Source organism: Tupaia chinensis, unplaced genomic scaffold, assembly GCF_000334495.1.
Source record: "Tupaia chinensis unplaced genomic scaffold, TupChi_1.0 Scaffold000355_1, whole genome shotgun sequence".
Lineage (NCBI taxonomy): Eukaryota > Metazoa > Chordata > Mammalia > Scandentia > Tupaiidae > Tupaia > Tupaia belangeri.
In genome coordinates, this window is record NW_006159850.1 from 1,089,869 (window position 1) to 1,103,945 (window position 14,077).

Consider the following 14,077-nt stretch of genomic DNA (forward strand, 5'->3'; position numbering starts at 1 on the left):
GTCCTGCTCAGCACACGCGGGTGACAAGGCCTTGCTCGGGCTCATGTGGTGGGACGTGGACTTGGGTCGTGGGGCCCATGCCGAGCTCCTATCTGGCCCCCGCCTTGGCGTCTGGCCCAGCGTCTTCCTGCACACTCCTCAGTCCCGTGTGCTTTGCTGTTGGCGCGCCTCACCTGTGGGCATCGCCTGCCTGCCGCTATGGCACAGGGCCGTGAGGGGTGTGAAGCGGCTGCCTGCAGGCGGGTCCCAAAGCACCATGGGGCCCGAGCTAGCACAAGTCTGCAGGGAGCCTGCCCGGCGGACAGGGGAGGGCACGGAGGCGAAGGCAGCCATGCTGGCCCACCTGGCTCCAACACTGCCTCTGGCCGGCCGCTCCCGGCCGCTCTGGGCTTGAGCGGAGGGGTCCTGGCCGGCATCGGTTACGTGTCACGCCCAGGGCGCTAGCTCGCCAGCCCACAGGGCTGAAAGGACTCTGGGAGGGCAAGGAGCGCCACGCTCTTCTCTCACGAGTGCTGGGATCTCTCCAGCCCAGGGCTTGTGGGGACCCTGCAGGTTAGCTGCAACAGACTGGTATGAGGGCTTCCCAGAGGAGGCGGCATTGAGGCTGTGGCTGGAGAGCCCAGAGGGTACGCAGGGCACTGTGGGCACAGCCCTGGGGGCCGACTTGGGATGTCCCAGAAATTGGAGAAGGCCGAGCTCTGGGTGGGGTAGGGGGCCGGGACGAACAGCCATGGTCTTACCACGGCCGCCGGGAAGCCACCCCCAGCACGCTGCATTGCACACCGCATCCACCACAGGCTGGGCTGCAGCGAGACCCCACCTCCAAGCGGGCCCCCCCCCTGCCCCAGCCTGCCCCCTCTCAGGCCAGGGCCAGCGAGCTGGTCCCCCACCCTGTCCCCTGGGGCAGGGGCCTGGGACAGGGTGAGGAGGAGAGACAGGCAGGAGGAGGGGAAGGCCGGCCTGAGGGCCGCTGGCCGAGGAGAGTGGTTTCGGCCGAGCTGCAGGCCTGCCAAGTCCACATCCTATCGGCGTGGCCCGCGCTTACTCAACATCCATCACCCTCGACTCGGAAACTTTATCACCGCCGGGGGCTGGCGCCATCTCTGGGCCCAGCCACTCCCGGCCGGCGATGGGCCTGATAGCGGCTGATAGATTACACGAGATTGCTTCGCACCGGAGACCAGGCTGCTGACACTCCTCGGGGAGCAGAGGGGCTGCAGACCACGTGCCGGGCTGGGACCAGGCGGGGGGCAGGGTGGCCGTGGGGGCTGTCCAGAGGCTCTCGGAGCAGTGACCATGCGGCAGGGCCTGTGTGGAGCAGGAGTGCCCCGGGAGGGGTCAGGAGGAAGCAGAGGGTGGGGCGCCTGAGCCTTCCACCCAGAGCGCGGGAAGGGCTCCCAGGCAGGGCTGCGGCTCACAGAGCCTGTGTAGCCGTGGCAGGGGGGGGGGGGGCGGACGGAGACCGTACTTTCCAGGAGAGGACGGCAGGGTGACAGGCCTGTGTCTGACATGCAGGCGGTGACTGGGACCCCGAGAGGACATACAAGAACCGCCCCCCACGTCCTTCCATGTGGCCCTGAGACTCGATCCAGGGCCGCTGTGAAAGCGCCCCCAGCGCAGGCCTTGGGAGGGCAGGGCAAGCCTGAGGCTGGGGCAGGCAGTCCTGGGAACCCATGGATTTTGCCCAGGTGACTGCCTAGGCCAGGGAGCGCAGTTACCTCCTCCCTGCCTCCTCTTCCAGGGAGGCCATCTGGAATGTCTGTGGCAGGAGCAGGAATTGCTCCTGTGCCTGCCTAGAGTGCCCAGCACGCAGACTTGTGGCCGCCCCCTCGCCCCTCTCCTGAGTGGCTGGATCCCCAGCAGCAAACCCACAGGGCCCAGGGACACCAGGCCTGGCCTGCTTCCTTGGCCTCAAACTGAGCTTGAGTCGGGCCAGGGGCAGGGGAGTGCTCGGTGGCACAGTTTCTGTGGGGACATCTGGATGGGGTGGCGCTGGCTGCCCGGCCCAGAGAGGGCAGTAATGGCCCAGGCTTCAGAGCGCCATGGCTTTATCGAAGTTGTGCATATTTAACCACAAAAAACAAAGTGAAAATAAAACCCAAGAGCCGCCAGCCTCGTGGTACCGCTCAGCACCCAGCATGTGTGCCCACGTGACCTGCCCATAGGTGGCACCCTCCGACAGGCCTGTCCTCCCCTGCACCTGTCTCCAGGCCCTACAGGCCACGCCCTGCGAGTCCACACTGGTGGGGGCACTGTGGCGGGAGGCCCCGTGATAATGATGGCCAAACCGTCCTGCCAAGGCTCGGCCCTGAGGGCTCCTAGGGTGTCGGATACACCCCTGCAGCATGGGTCCCACCACAGGCCTCAGAACAGGATGCCCCTCGGGAACTGCCAGTCCAAAGACAGCAGCTTGCCGGGCCGGGCTCCCCCGTAAAGGGCTGTCCACACTGACCCTGAAGGACCCTCATGGCCGAGGGACTGTCCTTATTCTGTAGAAGAGACGGGGTCTTGGGGTTCAAGGGCCATAGACACTCGGTGTGTGTTGTGGACAGAGGCTGGGCATGGCCGGGAGGCCCCAGGGGGGTCACTGTGGGAGGGGTGGCCTGAGAACACAAGGCAGCTCTGGGGATGCCCACAGGTGGCTGGTCAGGGTACATGGGGGTGGGACACCTGTCCCCAGAGCAGCGTGCTGCTGGTGGCTTTGGGATTCACACTGGTTCTGTGCAGGCCGGTGTTTGGGGATGTGCCGGCATTCGAGGGCCCCAACCCATGACTGGTGCAGGGCCTGCTTGGAGCTCTAGCTCCGCTGCCCTTGGGAGGACCTGGCCTCCGCAGCACGCCCGTCAGGGAGCCCGCGACTCTGCAGTCACAGGTTGGTGTGGGTGTGCCTCTGCCCAGCAGCGGGTGGTCCCTGGGCCAGGTCCACGTGGAGCTTGTATGGGCTTGGGGACCCTATGGCCCCTGGGGGGTCAGAGCAAGCCCAGCCCTCTGTCCGGGGCGACCCCAGGACTCCCAGGACTCTGTGTAGACACCCAACTCTGGCTCCAGGCTTTGGCTCCTTTGGCTTGGCCTCTGGGATGGGGCTGAGGTTGAGAGTTCAGTCGGGTGTCTATCGGGCTCCACAGGGCACTGGGGGGCCGGAGCTTGAGTGAAGTGGGGGGTCCCGCCTAGTGGGCTGGTCCCAGGATGTCCTTTCACTCTGTGGCCCCACCTGCGGCCCTGTGTCCTCCCCCCGGGTCGGCCAAACACCCTGTTTTCCACTCTCGCCCGTCCCACGACGCGCACACCTGCGGCTGCTCTTCAGGTCCGGCTCGCCACAAGACCTGACACGAAGCCAACTCGGCTCCATGGGCACCCCCTGACCTGGTTTCCCGCCACACACATTCCTGACCATGGCATCTGGAGGACCCAGACATCCACACCCAAGAAAGATGGCCTCAGCCCCGGGGCAAGGGGCAGGCAACTGGACGGCCATAGAAGCCATCCCAGGAGGGGAAGGACCAGATGCCTCGCATTTCCCCAGGGAGGACGGGCTCGGCAGAGGGCAGGGGCTGTCACAGGGCAGCAAGCCCCTAGCCTGGGGGCAAGGTTCCGGGTGAGAGCCGTGGCGGGCACATGGGCGCCGGCTCCTGCCGCACTCGCAGTCTGGTCCCGACGTTCACACCTGGGTGTCAGGCTCGGTTTCAGGGGTCTCCGGGACACCCCAGGCCTGGCCCCATTCAGGCTCTGGACTCTGGGCTGTAAGGGTCAGCAGGTGACCAGGGGCCAGCCTGCCTACCTGGTTCAGGCCCAGCAGGTTTCCACTGCCCGAGTGTCAGCTAGAACAACTCGCCCCCAACTTAAGGGAGTCCCTGGGAGGAAGTCCCGCCCCATACCCTGTAGCTCAGCCAATCCCTGGGCCTCGCTCCCAGGGATTCGCATGTCCCTGTCCCACTGGCTGCCAGCAGGCAGGTGGGACCCCTGAGTGGGAGCTCTCGGGTGGGCAGGCACCTAGACAGCAGAGAGGTCACTGGGTCTGGGATAAGATGGGGGGGATCACCGGGCTCTGGGATGGGACAGGGGAGGGGTCACCGGGCTCTGGGATGGGACAGGGGAGGGGTCACCGGGCTCTGGGGCGCTGGATTCTTGGCCACCCAGCCCAACCCAGGTCCAGGGCAGGAAAGCTGCAGGGAGGACTCGGTTACAGAGCACGTACTTCCAGGTGGAGGGCTCAGAGGGGGTGAGGCACTGACTGGAGGTCACGCAGCCACAGCAGGGGCTGGCAGGGCCCTCACGTCCAGCACGGGGCTCCGCGTCGGGGCGGGTGTGCGAGCGTGGCGGCGTGCACGCGCTCCGTCCTGGCATTTTGGTGGGGTGAGATAAGGGGACCAGAACGGCTCGGAGCGAGCGGGCAGATTGATGGCGGAGATAGCGGTCCCCCACCGCGCCTCCCGCCTCCATGGGTCCCTGCTTTCTCTGTGAGAGCGGGTGGGACGCACTGCTACTGCACACCTCCTGGGGCCGTGGGGTGGGGTGGGGTGGGGGCCCGTTGCTCTCAGACCCCGGGCCGGAAGGGCCCAGCTAGCATGATGCCCGGCTGGACCAGCAGCCCAGAGCTCCTGGCGGAAGAGGAACTAGGGGCGGCTGGGGCTCCTGAGGCCCTGGGGCTGCAGCGTGGTGACACTCCACTCCCTCCACCACCCCAGCTCCTCACAGTGACCCGGGGGTTGGCTCCTGGTCCAGCATTGGGTGGTGAGTGGCAGAGCCGAGAGCTGCTTGTCCGAGACCAGTCAGTGGGGGACCCACGCCTGGAGCCCTGAGGTGCCCCTGCAGGCACAGAGGTGGAGCGGGGCGTGGGGCGGGGCCAGGGTGGGCACCCCGTGCAGGCCCTGCAGGGCAGGTCTGCGTGTGGTCAGCCCAACTCCACGGATGTGGAGACAGTCTCAGAGCAGGGCTGTGTCCGAGAACCAGAGAGGCCACGCCGGACCGCCCCACCCACCTCCGCCAGTCCCAGGCCAGCTCTGGGCTCCCCGTGGCCCTCAGTCACAGAGGGGGAAAAGCGGGAGTCACCCGAGGGTAGGACTCCCAGGAGCTCAGGACAGAGGTTAGCGCCACTCGGACCCCATGGGGCGGGACTTGGTCCCTGGCCTCTGCAAGTGGTAGGGTCTGCCTGGCTGCCTGGAGAGTGCTGGGGTGCAGGAGGGAGGGCGCCACCGCCACGTGGGGGTTCCCCAAGACCCACATGTGGCCCCGACCCTTCAGCTATTTCTCTGCCATTCAGTTCCTCGCGGCCAGGGCTGTGCCGGTGGCCCCCACAGGTGGCGTCAGATGCCTGCGACACTCACCTCCCTCCCCCCCACGCCCCCTTTTACTGGAAATCGTTGCCTTCCTTTAGCATATGGAAACAAAACCAAACCCAAAAGACGGAAAAAAACCACCATTTTCTCACCAAAGGAGCCTGATCTCTGGGGGAGCTGGGAGGACTCCGAGAAGCCAGGGGCGGGTAGCGGTGCCGCCTGTTCCTGGGGCTCTGTGCCCCCCCACTGCTACTCACCCTCTCTGCTCTCTGCGGCTAGGCCCTTCTCCCTGAAAAGGGAGGGGACAGGCTGTGGGAAAGGTGGGGCCCCACGGTGAGGCCCCTCGAGCCTCCAGTCACTAGCCAGGCCAGGGGCCCAGCCTCGCCCAAGCCTCTACGCCGGGCTCCCCTCTGTGCCGTGGCCTCGGTTTGCACCCGTCGCCCTGCGCGAGCGTGCTGGCACAATGAGGTCACGGGCCCTCTCCCAGGGCGTTGGAGGGCTCTGGCACAAGGGTGAGCCTGGGTCTCAGTGAGGGAGGCCCCACTGGGAACTACCCAGAAAGGCTGACACCCAGACCCCACCTGGGGTCCCAGAGAGCTCCTCGCCCACAGTCACTTAAAACGGAGCCCAGGCAGGGGAGCACGACCTGCCGCACGGCTGCGGCCTCGGTTTCCCTCCAGGAGGCGGTGCCCGCCTGTCACCACCTGCCGCCTCGCCTGTCCCTCAGCGGGGGATTAGCCGCGCTCTGTCGCCACTCATGGAGATCAGCACCGGATCTCGGATCAGCTGGAGGGGCCGCTTTATCCAGACAGACGCAGCGACGGCACCGAGGCCCTTCCGATGCCGCCTGTCACACGTGTCAGCCGGCTGCGCTGCACACACAGGACGGGCCCGGGAGCCCCGGCTTCCAAGTCCTCCCGAAGCCTGCGGGTTCTGCCGGTCCCTCCGTGCTCAGAGTGCCTGCTGGGTACCAGGCCTGTCCCAGGCCCAGCCAATGTGGGCAGGACCCCTGCTGGGCCCTGCAGCCTCCCAGCAGCCCTGCGCCCTGCTGACGAGGCGCGCCCGACTCGGGTGCTCTGCGTCCGAGCCTGGGCCCCGGCCTCCCGCCTTTGCTTACGGCAGCTGTGGGGCCCAGGGGCTCTGAAGAGGCTGCCCACAGACGCCAGGCCACTGTCACTGGTCTTGATGCTCCCACCAGGTGGCCGCTTTCCTGAGGAAGGCCCGACACCCACTCCCCGCTCCCCGGCACGGCCCTGCGGGGCGCTCACTCCAGCAGGATGTAGTCCCCGCGCAGAGGCCTCCCGCTGCCGGACATGACGGGAGAGGCAGCCCAGGGCTCCCCTCCCGGCCCCATCTTCCCCACCCTCTTCCCTACCTTCTTTTTCAAAAACATAATTTATCTGTGTATTATCAAGAAATCCAGACACTTTAATCAGCGAGCTATGAAGTCAGAATTTCCATCCTTATCACGGGAGGAGTGGAAATGGAGCAGATAGGCTGCGATCGGTGGGGAATGTTAATGGGGGAGCCCGGGCCACCGGCCACCGCGCGCTATCTTCCCCATTATCAGGGCCCTATCTCGGCAACCATCTCGGCGCAGTAATGGGGCCAGTTCAACTTTCCAGTTATCACGGGAGCTGAAACCTGCGCCTGCCGGGGCCGGCGGGGAGACAGTGCGGGCAGGGCTGCCTGCCGCCGCGCACTGGGGTGCCCTCGGCTCTCAGGAGAGCATTTGGTTTTAGTGGAGCCGTGCGTGGCCGCTGCTCAGGAGGGAGGGCTAAGGCCGGGCCCTAGGGGGCAGGCTGGTCCTGGGCCCTCCTGTGCTGTGCTGACCTATAAAGTGGGGTGGGGAGTGGGCCGGCGGGGTGTGGGGTAGCAAGTGGGTCTGGGGTGTGGGCACCCCTCCAGAAGGCCAGTCTGGACCCCAAGCCCTGGGAGCACAAGGGAAGCTGTGGGGTGCAGGCACAGCTCCCAGGCCCAGCCCTGCAGGCTGGGCACACACCACACCCCTCCATGTGGAGGGCAGCCCACCTGCCCTTGGGCTCCAGAGCTGCAAACGGGGCATTTCTGCCCTCTGGGACGGGGAGCCCCATGTCCCCGTGCTTTGAGTCCCTGGGGATGGACAGGGGATGGCCGAGGTCTAGAACCAGGATCTGGCCACGGCCCCGCTGCTGCAGCCCCGCCCACCGTCCGGTACCTCTGGAAGCTGCCGGGCCTGACACGTGTCAGGTTTGGCTGTGGCTAGGGTCCCTACTATATATAGCGGAGAGGCCAGCAGTAGCCACCCTGGCCCAGAGAGGGGAGGGACTCCCCAAGGTCACACAGGCAGAGAAGAACAGGGAGACCAGAGCTAGATGCTCCAAGAACCAAGGAAGGTCTGTTTCCGGGGCTCAAAAGTGGACACACCAGGCCGGGCGGAGACGCCGTCCCCCCACGACTCACTCTGAACTCCTCCCGAGGGCTGGAAGCATACCCTCCAGGGCGTGGGGTCTGACCTCCACAAGGCTACTGGGGGAGGGGAGGGAGGCAGCTTTGAGCTGGTAGCTGAGCTCAGGGAGGCGCCTGGCGCAGACCGCAGCTGTGAGGTGGCCACAGGACACGCTGGCCAGTGGCTAAGCCTCAGCTTTCCCCTTCAGGGGACTGAGTGGCCAAGGCTCGGGGAGCCCAGGGGACAGCTGGGGTGGCCATAGACCATGGACACTGGCTGGGGCCGAAAGGCCAGCGGGGCCTGAGAGATGCCCCGTCCGTCCCCAGCGGAGGACGGCGGGCAGCTGTTCCCTTGTGCGAGGCCACAGGCAGCAGAGGCCACAGGGTCCTGGGGCCCCGCCCCCCGCTGCACCTGGGTCTGTTGGGAAGGGGCTGGATGTAGCAAGGGGATCCGCGGCGGGGCAGTGATGTGGAGTGCCCAGGGAAGGCCAGCCGCACTCAGCCGGCAGGACGAGAAGGCGGCCCCATCCTCATGGTGGCCCCAATGAACAAGCCACACGGGCGGGCCCAGGCTGAGCCGGTGTCCTGTGGACCCTCTACCCTGTGGGGTTGTGTCTTTTAGGGTGGGGACCTGGTGTCCCCACGACACCCCACTTTGCACAGAGACCAAGGGCTGGAGAAGGGGGGCCCTCCTTGGACCACAGTCTGAGCCTCAGTCCAGGACCCTGGCTGGTCTCTGACCAGGGCTGCCTACAGGGACTCAAGGCCCACTCTGAAGCAGCATGCCTTCCAGTTCTGAAGGTCCCGGGGCACGGAGCCTGGAGCTGGGCCTGGGCTTACGCACCTAACCCATATCCACCCCGTTTCCATGGCAGGAACATGGCTAGTGCTGTGTGACCCTGGTGCAGCCACCCACCCTCTCTGAGGCGGCATCTCCTCCTGTGCAGAGCACCCAGAGCCCGCCCTGAGGGGAGCGGGTGCCTGCAGTCAGCACGACAGGCACCCTCAGTGGGGCTGGGGGCTGGGGGCTGGGCGCTGGCGCGGCTGCAGGTCCCTGCTCCACTGCAGCCCTGGGGCAGCGGGGCCGAGACGGGGCCAGGTGCTCACAGGTACAGATAGCCCACCACTGCTCCACAGTAGAAAGCCCTGGCCCAGAGGCGGCCACCAGGGCCCGGGAGGTGGGGAAGGGGCCTGGCTGTCCACCAAGATCAGCCTCCGCAGTCCTGCCTGGGCCAGGCCTTCCCTCAGGCCAGGGGAGGGCAGGAGGGGAAGGGCCTCACTGGAAAGCCCCTGGGACTGCAGGCCGGGGGTGCTGAGTGGGCGGTACCGGAGAAACCTCTGCCTGCCCCGGTCCGGGCCTGCTCTCATGTGCTGTGGCCTCCTGCGCTCACCGGCTCCCAGGCCTGTTTTCCTGTCTGAAGATGGGTCAGATGAGACCCCTGGGCAGGAAGGGGACGGGGCGTGGGTGGAGCCAGCACAGCAGGTCCAGGAGTGTGTGGCCAGGAGTGCACGACCCCTTCAGCTGCCACCACTTGAGGGGAAGGCTGAGCTGGCTCGGACACGACGCGAGTGCACCTTGGGGCCACAGTGCCAGGGACACGACCACGCAGCATGTCCACTGGGCCCCAGTGAGGCCAAGCCAGAACTCGGGTTCCTGTGGTGGTCTTCCACTCCTGAGACCGGAGCCCTCGAGGGGGCAGCCCAGGCCTGAGCGAGGGCCCTGTGGCAGGTTGGTGGGGCCTCCCTCGCAGGCCTGCCTGAGCCCTCCCAGGCCAGGTGCTGTGCTAGAGGTGGGTGGGTGGGGCAGAGGGCAGGACCAGGCAGTGTCAGGGGTCACCAGGATGGGGCTGGCAGACAGCGCTATGGGCCACAGGGTGAGGGCCCTCTTCCAGGGCAGGACCCCGGGAGAGCTTGAGAAGGGAGACTTCTTAGTCTCAGATAAGCTGCAGACCACAGATCTGACCCTCAAAGACCGTGGAGAGGACCAGGGTGGGGCTGGTGACAGCAGACCCCCACCCAACAGAGCACGCAGGGGGAGCCCTACTGGTTGCCCCGTCCCCACAGCTGCAGGAGAAGAGGGGCACACAGAGCACCTTGCTCCTTGCTGATACGCCCACCATGAGTGGGCCAGCTCGGGCCCTGCTTTGGGAGCATGCAAGGCTGAGCGAGCAGGCTGCTGGTGAGCTACCTGGCACCGTGGCAGTGGGTAGCTGAGCCGCCCGGGCACAGGGCGGGCTGCCGGTGAGACACCCGGCACCATGGCAGTAGGGAGCTGAGCCGCCTGGCACCAGGGTGTGAGTGACCAGATCGTTCCAGAGGTTGAGACGCCAGAGAGAAGCCATCGAGTCTCAGCTTGTGTGTGGCCCTGATGGGAGGCTCAGGCATGGAGGACTGAGGCTGGGAGGGCAGGCCTTGCCAGGGCACACCCCTGCGCAGGGGCTGTTGCCAGTCCTGGGACCCCTGGCCCAGGCCACTCCTGCCCATGAAGGTGTAGTGGGTGAGGGCTGGGGAGCAAGTATGCGGCCGTGGCCTCAGTTTCCCCCCTGAGAAACGGGGACAGGCGCTGCTGGGGACCTGGAGGGCACAGGCGCGGTGGCTGGATGAACAGGAGCCCGCGCGTGGCCCGGCCAGCCTGCGTGCGGCCCAGGCCCGGGTCTGTGGGGTTGGCGATACCAATCGGCGACGCAACAGCTGCCTCCAGGAGGAGGCCTTCGATGGCAGATAGGCCGTGGAGCATTATTCACGAGCCGTCAAGCCCCGGGAACGTCTGGTTGGCATGGGAACAGGAGATAAGGGCACAATTAATGGCATCGCGTTCCCGCCGCCTTTCTTCCCGACTGACCCATTTAAATCCCTGGCGGTGCTGGGTGCCTCGCCGGGGCTGCTGGCCCCTGGGAGGGCCAGCTGGGTGCATGAGATGCGGCCTGGGGCTCAGCTGCGGAGGCTGGGTGCTGCCTCCCCGGGAGCTGCCGAGTAACGTCTCCGGAAGGTGCTGACAGGGACAGGGCTGGGGAGACCCCACAGGCCACGTCATGACGTGGAGCCTGAGGCCTAGCGAGCCCGAGGTGGGCTGTCAGGAGTGCGGCCAGGCCGCCGGGGTCCCCGCTCCACTGTCACTCTTGAGGAAGGGCCCCACTCCTCTGAGCCTCAGGTTCCACGCGGACAGGGCTCCCCAGCAGGGGCTCTTGCCAGTACCATTCCACCTCAGCGATGCGGGTGCCCAGGGCATCTGAGCCGGGCGGAGGCCACGTGGGCACTGCGGACGAGCATGCGGCCCTGGCTCCGGGAGGGCTGGGCGAGCTCCCCTGGCCTCCAACGTCCTCTGCCAAGAGTCGCCAGCCCTGTGACCGTGACCCGGATGGCATAGCACACTGGGTGGTGCCAGAGCCAAGGATGACAGGCTGAGGCTGGCCCCCGGATGGCGGACACTGCCACACTCATTTTTGACAGGGGGAAACTGAGGCTGCAGAAGGGACAGTGCCTGCCCCAGGCAGCCGGGCCCTGTTCCGGGGGCAGGGGCACTGTGAGAGGGCCCGCGGACACCCAGGCGCTCCCTGTTCACAGAGAGGGCAGGGCACCCCACCGTTGCCAGCCTGCACTGCGGCCCTCGGCGCCAGGCTGAGCGTGGCCGGGACTTGGAAGCTGGAGTGAAAGCAGCCACCTCGCAGCTGCTGGTAACGCAGGGTGGAGGGTGTGTCTGAGGAGGGCGGAGGCATGGCCCGGGCTCCCATGGGCACCCGGGGTCTAGGGCCCTCTTGCTGCAGAGGAGCTCCTGCTGCTCCACAAGTCCAGCTGCACCTGCGGGCTCCCGAGAGCACTGACGTGCGCTCTGTCCCACTTCCGGAGGGGAACTGAGGACCAGCCCCAGTACTCACCACCCGGACCTCACTCCTACCCTCCACAGGCTGTCCAGTGCCCATGATCACGGGCCAGGAAGCATCACCCCGCTTTTCAGAGCCCTTTGGCCCTACGGTATAGGGAGTCCCCACCCTGAGGTAGCCCTGGGGCCCTCATCCCCAACCTTTTCCCAGCCCACACTAGCACACAGCAAGTGCCTAGCCTGAGGGACCTGTCCCCACACACGCCCCCCCAACAAGGGGGGGATGGAAACTATTTTCACTCTTTTTTTTTTTTTTTTAAGAAAACTCTGGGCGGGTTACGACTAGGACTTGCCAGGAACTAACAACCCCGACATGATTCAAGGGGGAAAAACATCCTCTCTGCTCCAGGAGGTGACAAACCCGCCTCTGGCTATCTTGAACCATCTCCTAGGGATGGAGGAGGCGGGGTGTCCTCCCCCCAAGGCTGCTCGAAGTCAGTTTTCTTTCATTTTGAAGGGCTGTACCACAGGCCCAGGGAGGATCAACTTCTTGGCAAATAAGTGTGTTTGGGGAGAAACCTTCCCAGACCCAGCGGCAGGAGGCTTGCTCCCCGGCCCCAGGCCCCTGCCGTCCTCCTCATGCCCGGTGCTGTTGTAGCCTGAACCCTGCGGGGCCTGGTGGCCGTTGATAAGGCCTCTTATCGGTCTTGGCGATCGCCATCGGGCCGACCGGTCCGGCGCTTATCAGAGCTCACATCGACCCGGGCCGGAGGAAAGCCCGGCGCGCCGGGGACGCCAGGGGTCCCGAGCTTCGCCCTGCGCTCCCCCGCCAGTGCGCCCCGGCCTATCGCCTATCGTCTCAGCCATCTGGCCGGCCAAGGCCGCGCTCCGCCTCGCCCGCCCCCGCCCAAAGTTTGAAGTTAATAAATGGAAGCGCCTATCGCAGCCACCATCGGTTGCGCACCTTATCAGCGCGGCACATCTATCTCAGCGTGGAACAAAAGGCGCAGAGGCGCGGGCAGCTGCGCCCCGGCTTTGAAGGGGCCAAGGAGGCGGCAGCCTCAAGTGCCTGGCCCCCTCCCCACCGCATCCGTGTCCCGCCGCAGGTGAAGCCAGGGCAGCAGGCGCGCAGCTGCCAGGGCCGCAGCACAGCCGCGGGCAGAGGCGGCGGGCGCCTCCGCTCGGTGACAATCAGCCTTCGCATCTTAACGCGCTGAGATCTGCCAAGGAGGGGAGGCGCCCAGGGCCCAGAGCTGCATGGAGGGTGCCCCGCCTCGCCTTTCTGCCCTGCTCTGGTCCTGGGCACGCTGAGGATGGCAGGGGCCGCCTGTGAGCCCAAGGTCCCCGTCCCCAGCGCTGCTCCAGCCCAGCTGGGCTGGGCTCTAGCTTTGCCACAGTATCAGGCTGGAGATCGTTCCCAACCTGTGACCTCCCTGCCTGTGCTATCTGCATCGCTCATCACTCTGAAATACACACACGGCCAGAACTGAACAGGCGCTCAGAGAAGGGGAAGAGAAACTAAACAAGCCCAGATCGGGACCGTGGGTGTTTTAATACTCGAGTTGACAGACAGAAGGCGACTTTAGGAACATGAGTCCGCTTGAATTTGGAGGAATCAGATTACAGGAACCCAGATTCATGCCTGTGCCCCCTCTCTGGAGACCTTGGGAGTATGGACACTCCCACACTCACGCACATGGGGTCCTGATGGCAGTGACCTGGCGCTGGGACTGGGCAGAGGGCCAGCACCCCCTCGCCTCCCGGGAGGGCCCAGACACTTGCCTATGTGGTGGTGGTGGGGGGGCGCTCTGGGAGGAGGCCCTGGCCTCAGAAGCTAGCAGTTATTGGCCTGCAGTGGGGAGGGGCGCTTCCTGCCCCCTCGCTCCCTCCTCCCCAACCTAGTGGCCCTGAGAGTGCAGCGCTCTTAACAGAAGCCCATTAGCAAGGTAGGGTGGACACTGCCCACCTGCAGACTGGAGAGAAACTTAGATGCATGGGGGTGACCCAGCCCGAAGCCCCCTCCCCGATACAAGGCAGTTCCCTGGATGTTCTGGGTTGGGGTCGAGGGGAGGCATCCCAGGGCACCATGTTCCCGGGGGACCTTGGCCAGGACACTTGGAGGATCCCACTTTCAAGTGTCACCTGCAGGTCGCAGGTCAAGGCTCGGCACCAGGACCTGCGCCTGGGTTGCTGCAGAGCCCCTGGTCCCCAGCTCTCGGCCCCAGGTGCCCCCTCTCTCCCAGGCCTCCCCCCAGATACAAAGCCTGGGAGAGTCAGCCCGAGAGATAAGATCACAATTTCAGCCCGTCCCGACAGAGCGATCTTATCAGGATGGGACTTGCAGAATGGAATATTTTAAACTTTATCTGAGCCCAGATCAGGGCCGCCTTATCGCCGCACCATCTCGGGGAGGGGGGGTTGGCGGAGGAGGGGCAGGCCGCGCGGTGGCGACGCACCCCGGGCCGCGCCCCCAACCACGCTCCTTCCCGCCCTCCCGCCGCCACCCCGTCCTGGGCCGGACCCCCGGTGCCCGGGCCGCGACGCGGGGGCCCCG

General features: G+C 66.1%; 1 protein-coding gene across 1 annotated transcript in view; it reads right to left on the reverse strand.

Moving 5' to 3' along the window:
- The window catches only part of ZFPM1 (zinc finger protein, FOG family member 1), a gene marked incomplete at its 3' end in the record, with an annotated part of 49,496 nt that overhangs the window by 34,560 nt on the left and 859 nt on the right, over window positions 1-14,077 (reverse strand).